We start from the raw sequence: 26827 nt of genomic DNA on the forward strand, positions 1-26827 counted from the left end.
TAATTTTTTATGAAATGTTTTCATTACTTATTTAATGGACTGGACCTGGGAGATGTAACCAGAGAAGTGGCCGAAAGAATGAACCTAGGAATGGGAAAAAAGGATATCTGTCATTTTGTAGTGAACTTCACTTTGATAGTCTGTAAATTACAACTATTTCTATTATCGACGAATATTTGTTTTATTTATAGTGTTTTCATATATTGGTACTGATAACGTTGTTTTCATATTTTTATTCTTTTATAAGATTAATTTACGGTGTTATAAAAGTACCGAACTTTACTTGGATCACTTTATACAAATGATTTTTCTATATATGAGGTGTTGTACCTATCTATGCTTTAGTGAGGGGTCTCGTCGGGAACCTCTCATCAGTTGAAACCTCTCATCATATGGAATCGTTACCATTTATGGTAACGATTCCATAAATGGTAACCATAAATGGTAACGATTCCATATGTTAACTGATAGGCAAAAAAAAAAATGTAATCCTATTTACTTCCTTAAACGAAATAAAGGAAGTATTTTGATCGTACAAATTTCAGTTATCAGATTTCAATGGAAATACCCAATTTTGACCATCCCCGAATCCATTTTCATTAGTTTCGGTGCGACGTCTGTACGTACGTACGTATGTATGTACGTATATATCTTACATAACTCAAAAACGATTAGGCGTAGAATGTTGAAATTTTGGATTTAGGACTGTTGTAACATCTAGTTGTGCACCTCTCCTTTTCGTTGCAATCGACTGAACCAAAGCTGTCCAATAAAGCCAAAATTCTAAAATGTTTTGATTTTTTACTTTGTCTTAACTACTGTAATAAGCCCTCATTGAGAGCATTTAAACTATATATCTTAAGGGTACTTATTTTCATTGGTTCCTGAGTTATAGGCATGAAAGTCCTGGGTTCGAATCCCGGTTAGGCATGGCATTTTTCACACACGCTACAAAACACTCATATCATCCTCTGCGGAAAGAATTGCTTGAATGCAGACCCAGATGTTAAACAACCAAAAAAAGAAAGAAAAAATAGAGTTATAGGCATATGAATGTTTAATTAATGAAATATCTGGATCTTAGAAGGGGAAGGCACATCGGTTCGAATCAGACTTCATTTTTTTTTTTTTTTTAACTTAAATATAAAGAATTATTAATAATTATTAACCTCTGATAGTAAAAACGTTTTACAATAAATAATACAAGAATAATAACAAAAATAATAATAATAAAATATAAAAAATATTAGAAGTTATTAATGAAATTAAATTTTATGCACTTTTCATTTTAAAAATATGTGTATATGTAATTACATAGGCGTACAAGGAAGTTATGTGTACAAGCCACATCAGATTTTTTTTCAATTATTTTGGATGCTGTGACAATGTTAGCATCACTAATATTGACTGCCCAAGAACAGATTTATTAAAAATACTAGATTGCTTAACATTTAATAAAATTTTGCAAGTTTTTTTAATCAAATAAATTATGTTTTTTATTTAGGTAAATAAAATATTAATTAATAAACAGGTATAAAGACCAAAATAAAATCGAAATATGATTAAATTTTTTAAAAGGCTTCTGAACCGTAAATAAACATTAAAAAATCAGCGCAATAATACAGATACAGATCAGTGCATTTTTATCAATTAACTGGTTATTTATTTATAGTTCGTTTCCATGCTTGCATTGTGAACGACAGAACCCGTTTTTGAAGTTGTTGAATGGAATAATGGTTTTAGTTTTATACTTTATACCAACATAGAGATAAAACTATAAAAAAATAAATTCACCATATAGACCACCTAAATGAAATAAAAAAGAATATGCTGATTATAGTTTTATTTTAAAATGCAGCTTAACAAGTGCAAAGAGTGACATCATTAAAGAATGAAGTATTAAGTCTCTGTGGAAAACACTTGCAAAAAGTTTAAACATTCTACTAATAAAGCTTAATAACTATTAAAAAAAAAAGGAAAGAGAAACCTGAAGTTATATATTAATTTTTGGTTGACGGGTTTTACGTTAATTCTACCTACCTTACTTAATAGACTGTAATTTTTCACTTAACTTAAGAAGAGAATAAAATGAAATAAACCTTAAACAACTCAGTATCTAACAAAACTTTTTTCATATTTTTCCCTTGACGTTTATTATTATTACTTTTTTCTTTTTAGCTCAGCGCTTGGCCTCGCACGATAAATTGCATTATAAGATGAAGAGCATAATGTTAGGTATTATATTTCCAAAGAATGAGTAAACGGAATGATAAAAGATTCAGGTTGCATAATACTTGTATTTTTAATACGAGTCAGATATAGTAGCCTATATATATATTGTTATAAAACGTTTTAAAAAACTACTAAAGGTGTCTGAAAATTTATCACATAATAAGTTAATTTATCCAAGTGTCATAAATTATTATCTATATGTAGGTCACCAGCCATTAATGAACATAAATAATTGTCTTCAATTTGATTAAGTAAGTTACAAAATCCCGTTTAAAAATTTCACTTTTAATGAAATTTTATTCTGGTGAAAATTAATTAAAGCCAATTTTATAATAATAATGTACCTTTATTAGCCTTTAAAGTAGGTGTATTTTTATGTCTAACTAAATAAAGTAACTTTCGGAAACACGTAGTAATATAAGTTAAAATTTAATTAAACTTTGTATAAACCACATAACATGGTTTATTTTTCTATGAAGTAAGGACGGATCTAGTTTTTCCTGAAATTGATCTCATTCGGTCGAACTATTCTTAAAGTAGGTTACTTATTTTATTATGTATATGTGATACTGTAATATGATAGACGATGATATCAGGTGTAAAGATATTACATTTCTACGTTATCCTGCAAGGCCAGTGAGATAAGCACCATTATGTATCTATATTTACACACACACACTCTCTCACTCTCTTTCTCTTGGGTGGAGGGGATTATGAATATTTACACTAAAAATTAAACCATAAATTACAATAGTAAATTAAAATTGTACATATAAAATAACAAGAATTTTTTTTAAATTAGTTTTTCTACTATTTCATTAAATTTTAAGTTTCTACTAAATTCTACAGATTACATTTATGTTTTATTATAAGTATTTTTTTATTACCTTTGAAATCAGTACACGAAAAAAATTAAAATTTATGTTTTAAGTTTTTTTTTTCAATTTCCTTGAAAATTGTTAAAATGAACTCAAACAGTTTTAACTTCCTTGTACGCAAGGAAGTATTTTAATCGCGAAAAATTTCGGTTTTCAGATTTAAATGGAAATATACATTTTGACTAGTTTCTGCGTGACGTCTGTATTATGTACGTATGAATCTCGCATAACTCAAAAACGATTAGCCGTAGAATATTGAAATTTTGGATTTAGGACTGTTGTAACATTTAGTTGTACACCTCCTATTTTGATTGCAATCGAATGAAGTGTCAAAAAAACCCGAAAATCAAAATCAGTTGATTTTTTACTTTTTCTTAACTGCAGTAATTAGCTCTCAATGAGAGCTTTTCAACGATGTATCACAAGTGGTACTTATTTTCATTGGTTCCAAGTTATAGCTCAATCAAATTTTAATTAAAGATATTTTTGGATCTTACATGGGGAAGGCATATCGGTTTGAACGCGACTTCATTTTCTTTTTTTTAACTTAATTTTAAATTTATTTAAATTATTAACTTATGATAGTAAAAAAAAAATACAATAAATACTAATTCAATAAAAAAAAATTAATAAAAATATATTTAATTTAATAGGCGTACAAGGAAGTCATGTGTTGTCCTCATTAGATTTTTTATTAAGCAAAAATCAAACGCTACGCGACATGATGTTAAAAAATATGATGAAAAAATAATTAAAATCAACTATGAAAACTAAAGTAGTTACAGGTTAATTAATATATTTTCCTTAAGCAATGTGAAAAAATACTGGAATGGGAGGGGACTAGCAAAGAAAATCGTCCAAAAAACAAAAAAAAAATTCTAAAAATCATTGAAATTTTCCAGTCGATAAAAATGAAAAATTTCTATTTTTGAAGTCAATATAACAATGAAATTTCTCAAAAGAATGAACTTCGGCAGTGGGATTGAAATTTTGCATTATTATAGAAAAAAAAACACAACACACACAAAGGTTGGTGAACAATTTAAATGGAAGCAAAATTATCTAATCTAAAAATGGTCTGAAAAATAACAATAATTAAAAAATAAGAATAAAGCCAAGCTATCAAAATGTGTTTGCAGACGCAAGTATACAAGCTTTCAAGCTGAAATTTTCAAATTATCGAAGGAATTATCTGTTTGTTACCAGGTAAAATAAATTTATATTATTATCTGTTACAATAAAAAGTAAAAGATGAACATATTGAACTGTACGTTTACGTATATACACGCGCGCGCACACAAAGGCACATACAAAGTATGCTCCAGTAGTTTTCATGATATCCGAAGTAAAACTTAAACTTTTGTTGTCTGAATACAGTTTTTTTTTAGATTTGAAATACAATAACTTTGTTAATACATCATTTATTTTAGTCTAAATTTAATAAAATAATAAGAAATTTGGATCCAATGTATTAACGCATAGAAAAAAGATGTAGCCCGTACAGGGCCGTTCAGTGAGCACAGTTTCAGACTAATTCAAATGTCCAGTAAGGTATCACATTTAAGAATTAGATTTTGCAACTATAAATCGTTAATGTAAAAAACAATCAATAAAGAAATGAAATTAAAAGTGAAGATGATTATTCTTACAGTATTTCTAGAGATTAGTTAAAAAATTGCAACGTATATATTGTTTTTTTTCTTTTTTTTTTGTTAATAATAAGCTAAAATAATAAAATTACAGCTGTGTATATAGTACTAATACAAGTGGAACTTTTTTTGATGAATAATTTTTACTAATTAAACAGTTTTTATATAAAAATAGAAACTTGTTACTTCTAAAAAAAAGAGGATTATGAGTTACGCGCATCTGTCTCCCCTGCCAAACTGTCTAAATTTTCCACTTCTACGCAAATATATTTCTCGCTGTAGTCATCGACCAAAAATATAACCGTACTCCATTATCTAGAGCCTTGGACAAGAAAAGAGAAATTATTTCTACTCTGAGTTGGCCTGATATTTTCAAGCAGCTAAGCTGTTTAAAACTTGGTGTCATACTCATTAAGTTTATTATAAAATACAAAGAGAATTCAGCATGTAACAGCTTCTTATAATTTCCATTTGTTTGCAAATAAAGACTAGCTGTAACGTTTATATAACTGTGCTTTTAGAAACATTTAATTAGGAAGATTATTATTATTATCATTAGCCAGTTTGTACTTATTACTTTTCTTTTATAAATTAATATTGTGATAAATTCAAAATTAAAAGTTTGTTTTTAATGTTTAAATAATTTACTACAAAAATATCTTAGTGATAAACCGACTACAGATTAAAGCGGAATATATTATTCATACTAAATTATTTCGTTTTATTTAAAAATATTTTATAAAAAACTAACAAAAAATTTCGTTGGAGCGAAGGGAAAACTGATAGAAATAAATGTTAAATTCATCCGTTACTTCAATCTCTACTACATTCTCGATCTATCTATTATTTCACACATTTTTACATTCTAAAGGAGTGAAAATGATCTACAAAATGTTTGCTAGATGGGGCCCTAACCAGCACATGAGAATCAAGGAAAGTTGGGAAGAGCAATGAAAACAACAGAAGACAATCACAAAGATATTATTAAATCATAAAAGTAACATTAAAACAACAAAACAAAAATTAATTAAATTGTTATAAAATAAGATTGTGAAAAGTAAGTGCTCTAAAATCCTTTTACAAACAAACATAAATATTAAACCACATGCACTTTGCGGCTGTTAAAACAATAATTATCACCAGGTAAAAAAAAAAATAAAATAAAATAGGAAAGGTAAACGAAAAAAAAATAAAAGAAGAATTGTCAAACCAAAAAGCTGTAATATATATAGCACCAGGAAATAAATAATATACAGAACAATACAAAAAAAAAAAAAAATATATATACCTTAGTTCGTTAAAGAAAAGTAAATTAACCGGTGACTTATGCGGTATCTTGTAATGAATTATTATTCAAATTAGGGAAGTCAATATCAACAGTCTAAACCGCTTTAAAAAAAAAATAAAAGAAGAATTGTCAAACCAAAAAGCTGTAATATATATAGCACCAGGAAATAAATAATATACAGAACAATACAAAAAAAAAAAAATATATATATACCTTAGTTCGTTAAAGAAAAGTAAATTAACCGGTGACTTATGCGGTATCTTGTAATGAATTATTATTCAAATTAGGGAAGTCAATATCAACAGTCTAAACCGCTTAATCTCCAATCCAACCTTTATTAATGTGCGGGTATCTGTTTGTGAAACGTAGATTGAGAGGTTCAAATTGTTTGCACCAACCTTCATCTTAGCCTGCCAAGATTGTATATAATATCTACGTTCAAGTATAGTTTATTTCAAAATTTTATAAATACAGGTTAAAATAATTTTTTGTAAAGTTTTGTAATTGTTTCTGAAATCAATGCACATATATTTTTATATTCAAATTAATTTTATGCGCTTTCTATTTACAAATTATTAAAAAAGATCAGATAAACAGCTTATCAACTTTTGACGTACTTTCATATTTTTACATTTGGATAAAATATACTTTAACGAGTTATCATAGGTTTACAGTAAATTATAATTAAAAATTTACTTTAAAATACGTTTTAAGTCGTATGAAACGTTTCTAATAATCAGTTTTAATAAGATATTTGGATACTACGACAAATTCAAAATAGCTTTACTTGGTCTCAAAAATTTATTTGTATAAAGTATTGCATTTAGTCTCATACATTAAAAAATACAAGACTATATTTTCGAAAAATACGTTTTTATAGACAGCTATCAATCTATATTATATTTGGTAATAAAACTTTAGTAAAAAACGTGAAATTTTGGGATAGAAACCGTAATTAAAATACAGTTTTCAAAAAGTAACTATCCAATTCAGGGTATGACATAAACTAACACATAGTCTAAAAACTATTTCAACAAATTTTTTTTTTTAAATTGATGATATAAAAGGTTTAAAATTGAATGTCTTGTTAATTAACATTACTTAACGTACATTGTTAATACTTAAAATTAAAGATGAATATTATTATTATTATTATTATTATTATTATGAGAACAGAAAAAACCATACGAAAACAAAAATAATTTTACGTTACTAACCTGAAATATTTTATATGAACTGCACCTATAAAAAAAAAATTATACCGTTACATTAATAATATATTTCATAATACAAGAAAATATTTATACAAAAATTATTATTCAATATTTCTTTTTTTTAATACACTCTTAAACATACATTTATATTTCTAGTTTTACTACGTCCCTCTCTATAGGGAAAATGGGAAAAAATTGTATCTTTAAGCTTTTTATACAGAGAACAATACAAAACGCTATTAAGAAACTTTTTTGACCATAATTAAATGGTTATGAGAACAATGAATTGACAGAAACGAATTTTCGGTTTTTATTTGTTTTTTTTTCTGCAAAGAAGAGTCATTAAAAAGTTCTCTGTGTTTAATGTTAAAAGTTTTAATGAAGATAGGAAATAGTCTAGCACGTTCTAAAACGAATTAAAGCACTCTAAGAGCCAAATGAACGTTTTTGATTTTCATCAAATGCAGATTGAGTCTGTAAGTGATTTATCTTGCAAAAAATTACCCTAACCAGAATATTTCTTTTCAACAACAATATATAAATTTCTAAACATGGTTGTTTTTTTTTTAGATTGCATGCGATTTAAAATAAGTGTCTGTATATATATATATATATATATAAATTTGTAAAAATTAGTTTTATATACTCATTTGCATTTTTTGGTAAACAAAAATCTATAGAAAAATGATTATAATCTATAGTATCTATAGTAAATGATTAATATTTACTGGTAAAATTAAATAAGTTTAAATCAAATGAGGTTTTTACTTATTTTAAAACATTTATGAACACTTGTGCGATTATTAGCATATAGCGCAGTGATTTTGCACTATATTATTTGAACACAAATTTTATTTTAGACAATTCAAAAAGTCTCTTTTTAATAATAAATCGGAATTATATTTCTCATTAAAAAAGTATTCATATTTTGTGTAATAGCTAGGGACTCGGTCGACAGCTTAAAACCTTTCTTGGAATAACACGAATGTATCCTGAATTTGAAAGTGTCAATCCAATCAACCGATTGGTTGGTTGGTTCTGGAATGATATGATAACAAACAAACTGAAAAACTTTATATATATACATACATTTCCGAATAATAGTGATCTGCTAGATTGAGAGTATTAAGTTAGTCTTCAACCTAGTAACAAATACCACGTTTGAATTTTGAAAATCAGACGATTGTTTGCAGAGCACCCCATTGTACCTCGTAAAACAGTACCCCAGGGGCACCCCGTTTGTTACCAGGTGATGGATATGATTGGTATAGCGTTCCACGAGGTACTCGCATACGTTACCACTCAAGTCCCAAAGACAGTCCCTACGGGAAGCCCGTAATTATTAAATAAAAATTGTTTAAATTTATTTAATATTATTTTATTTAAGGTAAATATAATTCTGTTATTTTTGTAGATTTTTCATTCTATTTATTTGAATCATTCAGTTCAAACCCAGTTCAGAGTGATACAGACTCACAGTTAACAGTTTATTAATTCAATTCATTAAATTTTGTGCTTCAACCGGCAAATCGGTACTACAAAATGTGTATATATATATTTTTTTTTTCGAGATGAAATATATCTATAAACCTTTGAAATTATGCCAAAAAACTTGGGTAAAAATTTGGTTTTGATTGATTGAGCAGTTTTTTGTTCAACCCGAACAAACAAAAACCGTCTTCCTCTTTATACAATATTATAAATGCTTAGTTTGACCTTCCGTTGTCATTCAAATACGTAAAATAAATTCTTACCTTAAAATATAGTTAGTGTATGGTATGGATATCTGGCTTGCTCTAGAAGTTAAAGCTACATATTTCTCAACCCTACTTCCTAACCTTACGGAATTATCTTGAAGGGCGTTTTGCTCAAGTGAAATGTAATGACGAGTTTCAGAATTCTTTGAGATTGGGTCAGGTGTCCCTCAGGGTTCTGTGATGGGCCCTTTGTTATATTCCATATACGCTACGGACATTACAGCCCTGGATGATTGAACCGTCGCCGTGTTTTCCGATGACACTGCTATCCTGGCCGTTAACGAAGACCCTGATCTAGCCTTGCAGGACCGTGTCTGCGCGTGGCAAAAAAGTGGAGGGTTGAGGTTAATCAAGGTAAGACGAGGCAAGTCACATTTGCAATGCGGAGGAGTGACTGTACCGGTGTGTACTTCAATGGTGTCTTGATCCCGCAAACAGAAACTGTGCGGTACCTGGAACTTCACCTGGATCGGCGTTTGGCCTGGAAGTGTCACGTGAGGATAAGAGGAAACAGCTGAACGCTAGGTACAGGGAACTTTTTTGGCTGCTACGTAAGAACTCAGGCCTCACGTTATCCAACAAGAACTTAATTTATAAGGCTATCCTGAGCCCAATCTGGACGTACGGTGTAGAATTGTGAGGAACAGCTAGTACTAATAATGTGGAAATTATACAACGTTTTCAGAACAAAGTAGCAAATACCTGCAGAGGCTTGAGAATCATGCGAACCACTTCGCAATTAATCTACTCGACCAGCAGGACGTCCGGCGGTTGAGAGTGTCCGTGTACTCGACTTAGGGTCTGCGTAACAGTTTGAAATCCAACAACGTCAAGTTTAGCGGTGTCGTACCTAATTTTTTTTTTTTTTAATTCTCTTTCTTTTTATTCTTTGTTATTAATGTTTGTTCTTATAGGCTATATGGCGGTGAAATTAATGTTTTGTGATTTGACTTTGCTTGAAATTTCATATTGGACTTAATGTTTACTTGCAAGTATTTATTGTGTATTACTTATTTTGGGGGTTCTTAATGACCTCCTTATTACGAGCTTTTGTCAGGAAAATTACTTACGGCTCCGCAGGAGAGCTGATTGTAATTATTGTTATTGAGAAAAGAAATATATATGTACATATAGTTAGTGTTACCCCCTAAATATTATGATAAGAAATAAACTCTGTAAAAAGGAACCAAAAAATAAATGGTGTAATTAATCTGAAAGCTGGTGGGATGCAGCTTTATTAGTCAATTACGTTTGTGGATTTGTCATTGTTGACAAATGTTACGAAATGTTAAATCCGACTTTATTGGGATAAAACATCGCTCAATTCTATAATCTCAGAAATTAAAATAAATATATTAATTTCATGTTTTAAAATTTTCGAACAGCGTCCAAATAAGTCCTTAAATAATAACACCTTAAAACAGAAATTTTAATTAAAATAATATTTTTATTAGTTAAAATTATAAGCATTTAAATTTAAATGAAACTATATATGTTTTTATATAATTACAAACAATCAACTAAAAGTAGAAATTCCTAAAATGAACAAACGATCAGTTCTCAAAACTATGAAAAAATTCAACCTGAAATAAAAATGTTTGCACCATATTTAATTTTCCCGAGACGAAATTTTCGATACCATACCAAATACAAAGAAAAAGAAAAAAAATTAATATTTTTACTTATTTTTCATTCGTAAATGCTGAATACTCCATTATTAGGTAAAACAGTTTTTTGGTCAAAATGCGTAAAATATAAGAAAAATTATTTAACGCTTACCGTATGTAATTAATTGAAATTACAATTGAATGATTTCAAAATTCAACAACCTTTTATCTTTTGTCACGTGCATAACATTGCCTAATGAAAGTTCGACTCTGCGAAATTGACAGATTTTTAATAAAGATATATTTCGTAATGCTGATTCGGGATAGAGGAATATTATTAATACGTGGGTCCTAAGTAACAGAAAAAATATTGTTTAATTAGGTTTTTTTTATAACCAGTAAATACAAGGAAACAATTTTTTTTCGAATTTTTTTAATTTTAATATTTTTATTTCTAGTCGCATCAACAATTAAAGTCATTAGCGACTTATCAGTGTAATATAACTGATTATGTACCTGTAAATGTGGGTAGTCTTGAACAATTTCAGGTCAACCATTCCTTAAACGTGTGGTTAATTAAAACCGAACCACCAAAGAACACCGGAATGCACGATCTTGTATTTAAATCCGAATAAAAGCAATAACCTTTATTTGTATTTGAACCTGAGAAATCTCGACTTAGATATCAGCTGATTTGCGATGACGAGTTTACCACTAGAACAACCCGGTGGGTTTCTAGAATTTTTATTATTCATATTTAAAAAAAAAAAGAAATAATAAAAGTATTTTAAAACCACGCTCGATTACTTTAATGCACGTCAGGTTTAAAAATTATTAAAAAATTCCAAAATAAATGTTACTGAAATTAAAAAAAAAAAAAAAAAAATAGTTTTAATGATTAAACTTTTTCAATTTGTTTTTATGTAACGTTCATAAGTGGTGATTTAAATTTTATGGAAATAAATAATTGAAGGAACATTTTATCTTGTTCTACAATTGACAGTTTACAAATTACGGAAAACTGTTTTAAATGATTTAAATATGTTATTACACGTTACATGAAACATTACTCTGTGCTGACATATAGCAGATAAATAATTTATATACGAATAAAGTTCCTGTGCTTTTCCCTTGAGTAAATTTAAAATTACACAACACTAGTAAATTCTTCAATACTCTAAAGGTACATGTCAAATGTCTTTGCCTTCTTATTAATATTGGCTAATACTGAGCCAAAGAAACAAAACCCATTATTAAAATTAAGATCACAATATGACAAGATTAAAAAAAAATTTCAACTGTTGAAAAATTACCTTATTAAAAATGTAAAAGCACTAAAAACTTAATTGAAGCCACAAAGCTATTTTTCATGGTAGTTTCTGAACATATTTCTAATAAACAATTATTCACCTGTATTGAACATTTTTTAACATAAAATAGTTTAATTTAATTCAAATTTAAACCTATAAAATATCTCGTTTACTGAAAGATATCTTGCAGTTTTGAAATACTAATGACGTCTAAATATGTATTGAAATTTTTAATTTTATGAAACATTTTTTGATAATACCAATAGTATTTAATGCTGTGTATTAATTGATTGAAGCATATATAGTATATTATAAGAATTATTATAATCTTCATGTAATGCTCTACATGGAATTAACTCCCAAACGTTTTTATCAAATTAAAGCTCAAAACTCATTATATTTTTCATCTTTGCTCTCCCAGAAAATGATTAGTTGAAAGTAAATTTTATATTTTGTATTAATTATACAAATACTTAATAACATACAGTATAATACCACAGTGAAAATATACTGAAGGTCATTAAAACTAAGCAGTCGTTCATTTTACCTGTTGTTAACATCTATCCCTGATTGGGGTCTAATGATATGAAAAGGATATTAATTCAGTTTCAAAAAAAAAAGATTTTTTATGTATCAACACAGAAAATTAAAACTACTTCAATACAAAAGATCTTGATTTTAATATCGGGAACTTTAGATGTAAAAACTGGACAAACAAATTAATAAAAGGGTTTATTTTCGGAATTTCACACACAAAATTTTATTAAGGTATTTAGATTATATTTGCGAGCAAAGCAAGTTAGGTTCTGTTTGGTTAGGTTATGTGTGCCTCCAGGGTTCAGTTGGAAGAACGCCCACCTAAAAATAAGGTTATGTGTGCCTAACCCACCGGGTTGAACTAGTGGTGAACGCGTCTCCCCAAATCAGCTGATTTGGAAGTCGAGGGTTCCAACGTTCAAGTCCTAGTAAAGACAGTTACTTTGATACGGATTTGAATACTAGATCGCGGATACCGGTGTACTTTGGTGGTTGTCTCTGTCTTTTCCTGTTTAGCGTCCGGTAACTACCGTTCAGCTATTACTTCAGAGAATGAATGAGGATGATATGTATGAGTGTAATTGAAGTTTAATCTTGTACATTCTCAGTTCGACTATTCCTGAGATGTGTGGTTAATTGAAAACCCAACCACCAAAGAACACCGGTATCCACCGTGTAAAAATCTAGTATTCAAATCCGTGTAAAAATAACTGGCTTTACTAGGACTTGAACGCTGGAACTCTCGGCTTTCCAAGTCAGCTGATTTGGGAAGACGCGTTCACCACTAGACCAACCCGGTGGATACTTTGGTGGTTGGGTTTCAATTAACCACACGTCTCAGGAGTTATCGAACTGAGACTTTACAAGACTACACTTCATTTACACTCATACATATCATCCTCATTCATTCTCTGAAGTAATAGCTAAACGGTAATTCCCGAAGGCAAAACAGGAAAAAGAGAGGTTATATGTGCCTGTCGGCTTCCGTGGCGCGAGTGGTAGCGTCTCGGCCTTTTATCCAGAGGTCCCGATTTCGAATCCCAGTGCGACACGGCATTTTCACTCACGCTTCAAATTATTCATCTCATTCTCTGAAGCAATTGCTATCGGTGGTCTCAGAATTTAAGAAAATAAAAATAAAAAACGGTTATGTGATACAACCCACTGGATTGAACTACTGGTGAACGTGTCTTCACAAATCAGCTGATTTCGAAGTCGACAGTTCTACGGTTCAAATCCTAGTAAAGGCAGTTACATTTATACGGATTTGAATACTAGATCGTGGATACCGGTGTTCTTTGGTTATTGGGTTTTAATTAACCAAACATTACAGGAATGGTCGACTTGAGACTGTCGACCATTCGAGACTGTTCGATAAGACTTACATCACTTACATTCATACATATCATCCTCATTCATCCTCTGAAGTAATACCTTACGATGGTTCAGGAGGCTAAACAGAAAAAAGAAAGGTTATCTGTTATCGTACAAAGTTCAATACACAGATCGTTAGTTACCAAAGTAACATAAAATAACCCTGTATGGTATATTTTGTATATTTTTTTGTGTAATTATGTATTTAGTAGTAGTTATGAATAATAGGTAATTTTTATTTTACCGTCACTTCTCTAACTTAACCTTACTGATTTATTTAAGTACATGTTATTTTCCTGATTAAAAAGAAATATATTTTTTTAATTTTTTGTTTGTGAATTTCGAAAAAGTACTACCAAAAGTATTATTAAGTTTTAAAACAAAACGCGGTTTTCAGTTAATTTGGGAAAACTCGATATGGATGTATATGAATGTTTTATTAAAACCCAAACGCCGTTTATGAATAACGGAACCAGTAATAATTAAGAACTACACATTAACATTAGCAATAAATTTAAGGAAAATAATAAATTACAATAATATTTTACCTGATTACCTGGAGCAAAAGACACTGCGACGAGTTGTTTACCTGAAAAAAAAAATGATACTGTTTGAGTTAGAACACGCAGTAACATGTTATCAAGCAGACTACTACACAATACAACAGACGCAATTCGAAAAGATACGACGCGACGTTCGGCTGGACAGTAAGAGATCTATGCTACTAATCGTGGCTGCGCGCGCATAGTCTGTTCAACGCAACACACAACAGTAGCAGTACTGACTGGTACAATTGTATAGTGTACGTACTGACTGACCAGAATATTACGTCGTATATAATAAAATAATTTTAATACAGCTACAAAAAGAAAGTAAATAAATTCTTAATATTTCTTGTAAATTTTAATTTTATCAAGTTTTTTGTATTGTAATTAAAATAAATTTATAAAATATATTATATATAAAATTTATAATACAGTATATTCTGGATAATCGGACCACTTCGGGACCGCAGTTAAATAGACCTATTAAACGGCTGTCCTTATTAAGCGATATTAACGAAAAATATATAGCTTTGAACAAAAACGGTGTTCGGGTGTATTCTGTTTATTAAACTGGAATTAACGATTTACTGTTCTGAATTTCATTTCTAATATTAGGATTACATGAACAATATTATGAAGTACAACATAATAAAAATCTTAATACTCCACCGTACAACACGTGTCTAATAAAATACATTATTTACTATATTTTTACATTACATAGCTAAATACAAAAAAGACCTATAACATTTAAAAAGAACTACTGTTCTGGTACAATGCATTAATGAATAGTTTTTGTAATCTTACATAATTAAAAAAAAAAGATTCATAAATAAAATAGCGGTACAAAATTCAGTAATGATTGCTATTTATGATTAGTAAAATAAAAAAATAAAAACTTTAATGTCACTTACTTATTTAAACTCTGAAAAAAATTATTTTATTTTGCATTGTCGTCTCCCTTTTAATACTTTGAGTTCTAAAAATTTCGCACAGACTCGTAGTCCTTCCAACGGGCTCCTTCTCTGCCTTTTTATGCAAAATACTACTACTGATCTCTGTCAATGAATTTTCTTGCATCTTGTGTAGATACCCGTTTAACATCTTCTTCAATCTCGTCCAGATGTTGAGTACCAGAAATGTTTTTAATTATTTCTTCATCATCCATTTCATTCTCACCATAGCATTGTATTTTTTCGTCTATATTTGAAAAATCTTCAAAATTTTGAACCTGGTGCTGCAAAAAACGTAATCATTGTTATCAGAATCGATTGTTTCAGTGTCATCGTTGGCGTTGACTTTTAAGCCACTTTTGGAAAAGCAATTTCTGATAGTGGTACTTTTCATTTCATCCCAATTGTCAGCTACGAACTGAATTGCCTGCAAAAAATTTACACGTTCACTACCATCTTTAGTCGTAGCTGAAAAACTAAACGTATTTTCTTCAATTTCTTGTAAAAGGTAACTTATTAGTTTAAATTACTTATCAGTAAATAAATTTTTAATTTTTTGTTATTTCCATGTCAAGAGGTCGAATTAAGTTTGATGTATTCGGTGACAGAAATTCAATTCGAATGTTTCGTAAAACTACATTAGGATGGGCAGCACAGTCATAAATAAATAGGGAAATTTTTCCTGATTTTTTTCTGTAACTCGTTGTTCTAAGCACACAGCCAATCACAAAAAAATTGAATTAAATTAGTCATCCAGGCTTTTTTATTAAAATAATAGTACACAGGTTAACTCAACATTCTAATCTGCTTAAAACATCGTGGTTTACCTGTTTTACCGAAAACAAGAAGTTTTAATTTGTCATTTTCAGACATATTCGTGCAGGAATTTGATCCATTTGTTTCTTTGAGCCAGATAATGCGATGTGTTTGTAACAGAAAGACTCATCCGGCGTGCGATAAAAGAGGCCCGTTCCGTCTGCGTTGTAGATATCATCAGGTGAATATTTCTTCATTACTTCAGATAGTTTAGAACTCTTCCATGATTCCCCACTGTCACTATCAATACTTGCCTATTCACTGAGAGAGGTTTTTAAATTTTATTTTACGTTTTCATTTCCAGCGCGACAATCAACCGTCTGTTGCTCTGAAATCACAGTGTCGACATTTTTTTGTAAGGTCTTCGGCTTTTTGTTTTAGCATACGACCACGAACACTTATTCTTCGACTAGTAACGGCAGAAAACTATTCATTTAAAGATTTCTTAACGAACGGGTCCTTTCTTTTACGTTTCTTAGATCATTCAATGCGAAGAGTTTCTTCTTGTTGTAAAATCCGAGCTATTGTAGTTTTTGATGCTGTCAATAGATCTACAAGTTTACGCTGATCAGTGTTTGGTGGAAAAATTTTAATTTTGTCTAGCAAAGCAATTCTTTCTGCCAATATCACGTCTTTACGCGGCTTGTCGACGAATTGGATGAATTATGAACACCGAGATTTAACTAAACTGACACAACATAGTAAAAAAAATAAAAGTGATTAAAAAAATTAAATGATTAACGAAAGTAAAAAGATAAGCAAAAGTTTTTAAAAAAAATTACGGAAAAACGATAACAACAACTCCATATAAAATGAACAACGGACTCACAATGAAGAAAATAGAAACATCTGCTTCGTCATAACTGCATCTGTGTTGCTACGCACTACGTACTATGCAGACCAGTGATAGAAGGAAGTTACCTCCCTCAATATAACATTCACGCGATTTAAATCATTAATAAAATTGTGATATTTTAGAAGTAAAAGGAAGAAACGAACGAGCTAGTGGGCCTTGTAAGTGGAATTTTGGACCGTTAACCGGCGTAATTTTACATGAATTATACAATATGTTTCTGTTTTAACAAAAAATGCACCAGTTAAACAGCTTCCCCGAATAACCATAGGTGGTCCATTAACCGGATCCCAGTGTATATATAAAAATTAATATAATTATATATATATATATATATATATATATATATATATATATATATACAAACTTAATTTATACATATATTCTTTAAAACTTATTAACTCATGATTGCAAGAATAGTGTATTAAATAAGTAACATATTTTTTAACTCCCTTATATTATATGTTTATAATTTACTTGAACCTTCCCCTTAAGCCAAACATTTAGTATTTTTCAATATATAAAATTATTTTTACTTTAAAAGTGATTCATTGCAAAGTAGTATTGATACTACTACTATTGTTAAATTGGTAAGAAAATAGTTGAAATATTATCGAGAGTATAGTATATAATTATTATATATTCTTAAATGTTATTTAAAAGTACAAATCCACCTTACCAGCAATTAATTTTGAACTTCTCAAGATCTTTCAGTCCTTAGACCATCGTCAGGAGGTTAAAATTTATTATAAAATAAAGTAAAAAAATTTAAATATTAGGCAGTCATGATTGATTGCTAGTTATCAGTATACTGATTGAAATTTACATTGTAATCTGGTGGAATAAAATAAAATCTACCTGAACCATGTTGTACGAATGATATTTTATTTGATCTCTTTATATCTATATTTAGGGCGTGTTTAAATAACTTATCAACTTTAAAAGATTTTTTCTCATTAAGTAGATTTTTTTTTACTGTAAATGTGATATTTTTCTAAATTAGATGTATTATTATAAACATTTTAAGATATATTTTAAATTTTCATAAAAGTATTTGGTTTGTGAATGACCTTTATCTAATATCTGTTTAGCGAAGTTAGAGTTTTCAGGTTTATTGTTTATTATACTGTTTAATAACTCTATAATTGTTGGTAAAGTAGATTAGTACTTTTTAATTTATTATAGAGAAATTTGTTATATATTCGTATAGTTTCTACTAATATGCTAATTTCAGCATAAATTCTTTGTTATGTTAACCAATTTAAATTAAAAGATTAAAGTTGAACCTCAAATCTTTGTCTTATTTCCAATATACTTAGTACATCAAAAAAGTTTATCCGTCTTTAACAATGTGAGGATTCTCCACTTACCAACGAGCTATTTAGCAAATAAACGAGGAAATTTTATCATTTTACTTGGTTGCTGGCTGGTACATTTCGTTGTTACGTCCTTACCTCGTTCGCCTTACAGTCTGCATCAAGATGCCGACCCCGTAATAAAAAATATTCTGAGTTCTCCGCTTCAAAACTGTGAATGAATGTCAACTGTCCAACGTGATTTTTGTGGAAAGTACCCTGTTACTGCACCTCCTATCGCTCAGAGCTTCGATGTTTATACCAATAGTTTCCTTAAACAGTTTGTTTGTGTAAAGAAAAACTCACAGGTCACCGGACGAAGACTTTAACCGCATTCTACAGCGATTTTTACGTAGCCCAGGAAAGTCTAATGGTCATGCCTGCCATCCCTTATATAACTATCTGGTCTATTTTACAACAATGTTTAAACCATGGAGGATGCAACTGGTTCAAACCTTCACAGAAGCGATACCAACAATGTGTGGAGTTTTGTGAATTCATCATTGACAAGCAGGAAGAAGACGACCCTTTTTTCACGTTTGATATTCAGTGATAAGGTCGCGTTTCATCTATGTAGGAAGGTAACGCCTGCGCATGTTTGGGAACGTTTATCTTGGCTTCTATTTTTTTTTTTATCTTGGAACTCTAATTGTTGTCGGATTGGATCGCTTATTTAAAAAAAAATATTATGGTCACTTCTTCACATGATGTACTGATCACAAACCAGATTCTCAAAGTAGTCAGGAAACAGGGTGACAGAGCCATATTTCGGGTCGTATAGAAATTGTTACCAATTAAAAAAAGTAATATTAATAATGATACTTTTAGCCGTATTTTTTTATATTTATATTTTAAGATCATATATTTTATTTATAATAAACATTAGTGTCATGAAGTGTTAATTTTGATTAGTTCAACTACGTTTGCTCTCATACTTCTACAATTAATAAGAGTTAATTCAATTAAATAACCATGTTTCAAGTACGATATTTATGAAATCTAGCTTTCAGTTTTTTTTTTAAATGCAAAAGAAAAAAGTGTCGAAAGATCACTTTATTTTTACAGACTATTACACTTTATGAAAGAACATTAATTCAATGGAAATATACAAATTTTTTTTAATAAAAGTAACAGAAATTAACTTTCAAACTAATTACCATTCCATAGTTTGTTTGAATGTTGGTATTAAACATCAGTTAATTCAGTGTAAAGGAAAGTTTTGATAAAAATGTGTTCTATTTCAGAGCGTAAGAGGAGTTTTTTCTCAAAATTGTTTTAAGATTTGTATTTATAGAGAACTTATGAATTTAAGAAAGATAAATAAAATGTTTTAAAAGAGTTAGCTATAATTAAATGAATTACTTTAAAATGAATTATTGATTTTATCAATTTACACAATTAATTTACAATAACTTAAAAAACAAAAAAAATGTTTAAAAAAATTTCGATGAAGTTACTATCTTGTTTTTTAATTAAAAATATTAGTGATTCATTTGTTCATTTCATTAATTTACTATAAGAAATATAATTTTTTTAAATATTTTAAAGAATATGCCTGAGATGATTTTGCCAGAGGTTTTAACTTTAATAAATATGCATTAGATGTAAATGTTTTGAGGTCGTTTAATTCTACAAGGATTTTTGTCGGAATAACATTTATTTAGACTTCTAGGAGGTGCTGGTGGTCTGTTTGAGACGGTTATGTATAGTACTACTGCACAATAAAATTTTTTTATAGCTTTCTAGATAGGAGAGAAGAGGTAGCTTGGTTAGGTACGTATACGTTCATCTCTGATGACGTTTGGTCGGTTGTAGTACTAGAATAGGCAGTAAACCTCTGTGGGACTTACGTTGCTTGCAGTCTCTTTTACTTATGTATGACCATGAGACTACGGTATAAATCACCTGTCATGGACTTGGATATCTGTTTCCTGCATTTACACCGATACATTATCCATGGAAGGACCATTCCCTGTTTTGCAGTGAAATCTCTAAAGTGAAGTGAATCGAATTGGAGTTAAAGGTTCAGAATTTTTTTTAAGTATATAAAACAAGTGGCATGAAAAATACATTTACCTAAAAAGTATAAAAAACCATTATCATAAAAAAAATCTCAAATAAATTCTGAAAAATTGTATTCACATAAATAAATAAATAAGCACACACACACACACACACACACACACACACACACACACACACACACACACACACACACACACACACACACACACACAGAGAGAGAGAGAGAGAGAGAGAGAGAGAGAGAGAGAGAGAGAGAGAGAGAGAGAGAGAGAGAGAGAGGGTGAGAGGGAGAGAGAGTGAGAGAGAGTGAGAGGGTGAGAGGGAGAGAGAGAATGTATATATGCGTTTTTTTTCAATAATACCTTAACATGGTAGCGAGGTTGTTGGAAAGGTTCATAAATGAATTTTTATTTATTCCCAATAATTCAAATAACCTCAAACACAATATGAAAAAATTATTATTATTTTATATACAGTTGATCAATAACAACAAAATATTTTACATTATCAAATAAGAAATTCATACTGTTTTTAATTTTGACACACAGATGAAATATGAAATAGCGTTTGTTATGTTCTAACTATAAATCTACTCATGTGTATTGATTTTATTTTTAAAATGATGAGAAAGATTCTTTTTGGTCTAGTATGAAAACTTTATTCTATTCTTTATGTATGAAAACTAGAAAGAGCTATATAATCATAATCTGATTTTTACAAGTGATTTTCAGATTATAAATCCATTTATTAAGTCACAAAACCTCATTTTTAAACTAATCGCAAAGTAATCCAAAAAAATAGAATGAAAACCAAACACGATACCTTGTTGTTATCATTCAGGATTCTGAACTAAATTTTACATCGCAACCAAACACAAAACCTTTTTTTTTTTATTTTTAATAAATTTATATCTAAGAATACTTAATAAAAATAACAACAAAGATTTTGGAATTCTTTTATATCACTAAATCGAATTTCCTATAATGATAAATATATAATATAGGTACTGTATAATGTGTTACTTATAATCTAATTTTAGTATGCTCATAAATCAAATATTGATTATCGTATAACTTTCATGATAAATGTGATAACATTTTGTTAATTGTTTACAATATCTCCTCTTTTCTAAACTCTTTGATATTGAGATATATTCTTGTAGATAGAAGATAAACAATTGAAAAATATTTGCTTTAAGTCTAATACTTATAAAAACATCCATATCATCCATTTAAGAGTCGTCTTCAGAAGATTCAGAAACCTCTGTCAAAGGCTGTGCGTCTGGCTGCTACTAGTGCACAGAACTGTTGGAAACCTGCCTTATTGCTTTAAATAGGGCGTGGATTCGCGGTGTAATTGTGACTGACTCGGGGAAACATGAGGTCGAATAAATAGCTGATTAATCTTGCTTTCGGGTACCGTACCTAAAAACATTTGTCCGAACTTCATGTAACAATCTTACTATCATTTATTGTATAGTGTCCAAACCGACAAAGTTTGCCAAATGGTTAACTGTTAAGTGGTTGTAATTTTCAAAATGCAAACAGTTATAAAACCTCCAACAGTCAGAAATGATTGGAGGTGTCAAGTAAAATGTATTTATTGGTGACAGTCTTTCACTTTCGCAAAAGTGAAAGACTTTTATTGATTTATATTATTTTTTATTTTATTGATTTTTACTGTCAAAATCAATACTTCCAAAGATTTAATTACCTGCAAACATCCTACGTCTGTTGTATATTTTTGATTATTTTTGCTTCATCTAGAGTTACTCCTACACAACTATTCACTGAAACATCCTGGAATTCAGCGTGCAAACAAACATCACGAAGATATAAATTCTAGTCCACACAAGTTCGACAAGATATGCCAATCTCATTACCCAATCAATCTTTACGGGGTGGTTTTAGTGTACTCCAATAGTTCAATAAATCGACAGTCCTATGTTTTAGTTAAATTATATTTTTATTTTACAAGAATTTTTAGCTCACAATTTTGTAACATTTTCACGGACCGTATTACTTCTTTTGTGACAAAGAAATATTACGTTTTCTTATTTAATGTCATTTCATTTTCATAATCTAGATATTTCTTAGATTTTACTTAAATACTGTCGACTTAAAATAAACTAAGAAAAGATTTCATTATCTTCCGATAAAGCAATAAACTGTGTGAAATAATAAACTCACATTTCTGCACGAAAATTCTTGATGATATGAACATAAAGAAGGCGTAACTGCAACTGAATTATACGATCCTCGAGCGTTGAATTTCAGACTTGACATGGCCGGTTACTTCAAGGAAGAAATAATAAATTCCACCCAATACATTTGCGATTCTTGAGAACGCTTTTCTTATCGTTTACAAACCATTTCATTATTTCAATATAAATATTTTAGAGGCAGGTGGAATAGTTAACAATTACCAGTTATTTTTATTAAAATTCAAAATTACATTATTGTCCTTCTTCAGATAACATTTTGAAGATCCTTTCTTAGTATTAATTAGTATGTTTAATGTGAGTTCAAGTTAGAGATTTTTTTTTGTTTTAGTTAAGCAAAGTAGAATGTGGTGAAAATTTATTAAAGAAAAATATATAATTTACGATGATATTTATTTACAGAAGGATAGTTTTTACAATTTTCTTGACACACACAAAAAAATTAGCATTTTTTCATGCTACCTTATAATCCAAATAGAAATTCTATAATCCTATAATTCTAATAATTCTATAATCCAAATAGGAAGGTAATCGCTTTAGAATCCAAGAAGTTAGTGAAATTGTCTGTTTAGAAATTTGCCGTTCCAATGAAGACCTATTTAAACTTATTGTAACGTGATCCTTCCCGTTTGTCGAAATTATATAGACAGCTTCTTTAAATTTGCATAAAAATTTCGTTTAATACTCTCATTATTTCTAATTAATCGAAAAATCAACATAATATTTCATAATTTTGTTCATTCAGTTACTTTTAGGCTTCATTCACACACACGCGCTCTCACATTAATTTGAAAATTTACGTATATGTAGTACTCAAATGTTCTGGGTGATCTAACATAAGGTGCCGCCATTCTTAAAATAATAGGCATCCTGTGGTTATTAAGAAAGACGTAAAGTACTTTACCGTTACTTTCTTCACTTACTACAATTAATCTAACAAATACCGTAAACATTGGTACATTAAGCCCACTAAAATGCAAATGATATTCAGCAATACATGTGCACCTTCAATCTAAGAAAACAGGAATAGATGGTACAGAAAAAGAATTTCTCCAGCGTAAACAGCTCTGCGTAAACAACTCTATTGACACATGAACTGCGATACTTACGTTACAGACATAAGAAACATTTGCGGTAGATAAGGGAAAGGCAACTTAATATAACTTTTATCAACAAAACGTTTATTACGAAAATTTCTTCTCCATACATGAAGATAGCTGAAATACTAATTATATAACATTAGTTTAAGATTAATAAAAATTAATGCTTTATGCAACGGTATAAGTAGAATTTTTAGTCTATATTATTTTTTTTTTTTTTATTATAAATTAAAATTATTTGGTACTTTGGCATGTCTACTTATATTATTTTTATACCAATATTTTTTTAAATTAAATTCATTATAAATTTTTAGCAAAATCTTCATTTACTTTTCAGTAATTTATTTAATATACGTAAAATAGACAATTGAGAACGTTTGGTGTAGTAAGTGGTTTTTGTAAATGTTTTTGCAAAAATGTAAACTAATGAGAATGAATGTATATCTTTAAATCCAGTGTAAAACTATTTGTAGTAAATCTAAACCATCTGTTTCAATAAAATTTTCAAAATCTATAAATTTTGTTATTTTTATTGTAGTTATTAACACATAATGTTTCAGTGAATCAGATAATTTTGAAACGTTTTAAATTACGAAAAAAAAATTTTATTTATAAAAACACTTCAACTACATTGATAAAATCTTTTTCTTAAATATTATAATTCTTTAGGTAACAACAATTTTGTTACAGGCATTTGTAACAAATTGTAAATTGTAAATGTAAATCTGCTGTGTTCCCTTGTCCCTTGTTACTCTTTTACAGCATTTCCATAGAATTCAGGTAATTTCTAGTTGTATTCAATGTTCCAATTACTGAATTATGAGGATTGTTAATTCATTAAATACATTAGTTTTCAAATACTTAGAGAAGAAAAATAGGTAATTCTCATACTATTGATATCATCAAAACTTTCTTATAAATGCATTTGTCTTTTTAAACAGTCGTTTAAAAACAATTAGATATACATATTGTAGCAGTATTTAGTAAAAAAATACTTAATACAATACTATTTTTGTTGTCTTCAGCTTGATCGTAAAACAAAAGTAAATAAGTGTAAAAAAAAGAAATCATTCTTTTACATTCCTTACGTTAATGTACGTACAATTGTAAATATAAAAATCCTTTTTTGTATTTTTTTTTTTTTTACAAACTTGATGATACATACATCCAGTTTACATATTGACATTTCAGAACATTTTTTATGATAAATTGAACATTAACAGATTATTAATTATAAGTTAACTAGTCGGTCAAGAACTCTGTCTCTTTGACGCACCAGTGTTCATTAAACTCTTGCTTGTGAGAATAATAATGATAAACAAAAATTTTAATGCCTGTTCAATTTATAAAAAAATGTAAGTCTTTTGTAATTTCTTCAGATTAACAATTTGGTCAGTACAGCATCCGAAATGTTGAAGATATGTTAACTATTCTATAAGGTGGGTAATATATAAAATATGATAAAGATACAGAAGTATGAGCGATTGCACATGAGAATAACAATTTTTTTTTAAACTGAACATCAAAAATTCCTCGTACATAATGATTACAAAAGAAAAAGCGAAAGTTCAAATGAAATAGTTTGAAGTTAAAAAATTTTAGGATGGGTACAAATACGACAAAATACTGCACACAACATATAATGAGAAACAACCTATTTTCATTCATCTTCCATTTAATACAAAACCAACATTTGGTATGAGGATTTTTTTTCAACAGAAAAAAATAACTGGTAACCGTAATTCTTCCCTTCGCGTTAAACGTTTTCCGCTGTTTATATAATTGAAGTTTTGTTTTTGTTTTGTGCACAATAAATTTTGTCTTTTGTATAAATTTGAAACATAATTAGACCGTTTTGTTTGTTAACTTATATTTTCTATTTGCTGTCTATTTGACCGCTATCAGTTATGAATGTTTGAACTGATTTTTGGCGTAACATAACAAGATAACTATATTTTCCTAAGTACGTAAGTGCACTTTATTTTTTTATATAAGTGGACTTTATTCATACCATTTTAATAAAAATCAAATTCTCTACAAGTTTTGTTTAAAAATGACATTTTTATTATCAGTTTAACAAAATTATCTTACACAAAAATAAATTAATGTGTTTTTCGATTGTAATCTTTTGTTTTACCCCAAATTTCTCAAAAAGTACTAAAAGTTCTGGGACTTATCTTTTTTCAGTTTTACAGATCAGATTCATATAAAAATCAATAAATTTACCTCTTCATTTGGTTCCCAAGAATTACAGTTAGTTTCAATTTTATCGTAGGCGCAGAAGTCAGGGCGAAATCTTCGCTAGCCGACACTCACTAACGAAGCGTTTCCGAACTTAGGTTTATATGATTTTTTTTCTTTATTTTCAGTAGTAGGAAGTTAATTACATTCTTCGTGAATTACCTGCTTATATATAAATATATTAGCAGCTGCGTATCGGCTTCAACCGCTCTGTATGGTTACTAGCGTTTTCTTTAGCGGTCAGGTGATATTTAAAAGGTGAGGGCTCACTTCATTCAACTTTCTTGTCTAGCCAGGACCACTCTGAGTTCATTAAACTCACGCTAGTGAGAATAAAATGAAATATTATTCAATTTATAAAAAATATCATTGTATTGTAATTTCTTCAGAGCAGCAGTTTTGGCAGTACAGACCCAAAACTCTGAGTGTTTTGAAGAATGCAGCCTTCAAAACAGTAACCTATCTATCTTAAAAATATTAGTTATAACTGACTACCCATCCTTGTACGAGTAAAAAAGTATTTTGCGCGTTTCTTATCGTTATCCGACAAGCATCACTAGGAGGTGACCGTACTTCGTTTCTTATATTTAAAAAAAATTTAACTGCAGAATTATCAGTTTAATAACTAGTAACTGAATAACATAAAGGTTGATTCTCTTTATTTTCCTGTTCAGAAATGTTCAAACACAGTAGATAACAAAGAATTTTGTTTAACAATAATGTAATACAAGAGAGAAGTAAGAAATATGCAATCAGAGACACGTGTCAATAATTCATGGGTGCTTCGCCCATAAATCAGTAACTTCATGATGTTGTGCCACCCCCATCGGTAAGTAAGTGTTGGTCAAAATACCTGCAATTTTTTTATTACT

Source organism: Lycorma delicatula, chromosome 6 (genome assembly GCF_047948215.1).
Source record: "Lycorma delicatula isolate Av1 chromosome 6, ASM4794821v1, whole genome shotgun sequence".
Lineage (NCBI taxonomy): Eukaryota > Metazoa > Arthropoda > Insecta > Hemiptera > Fulgoridae > Lycorma > Lycorma delicatula.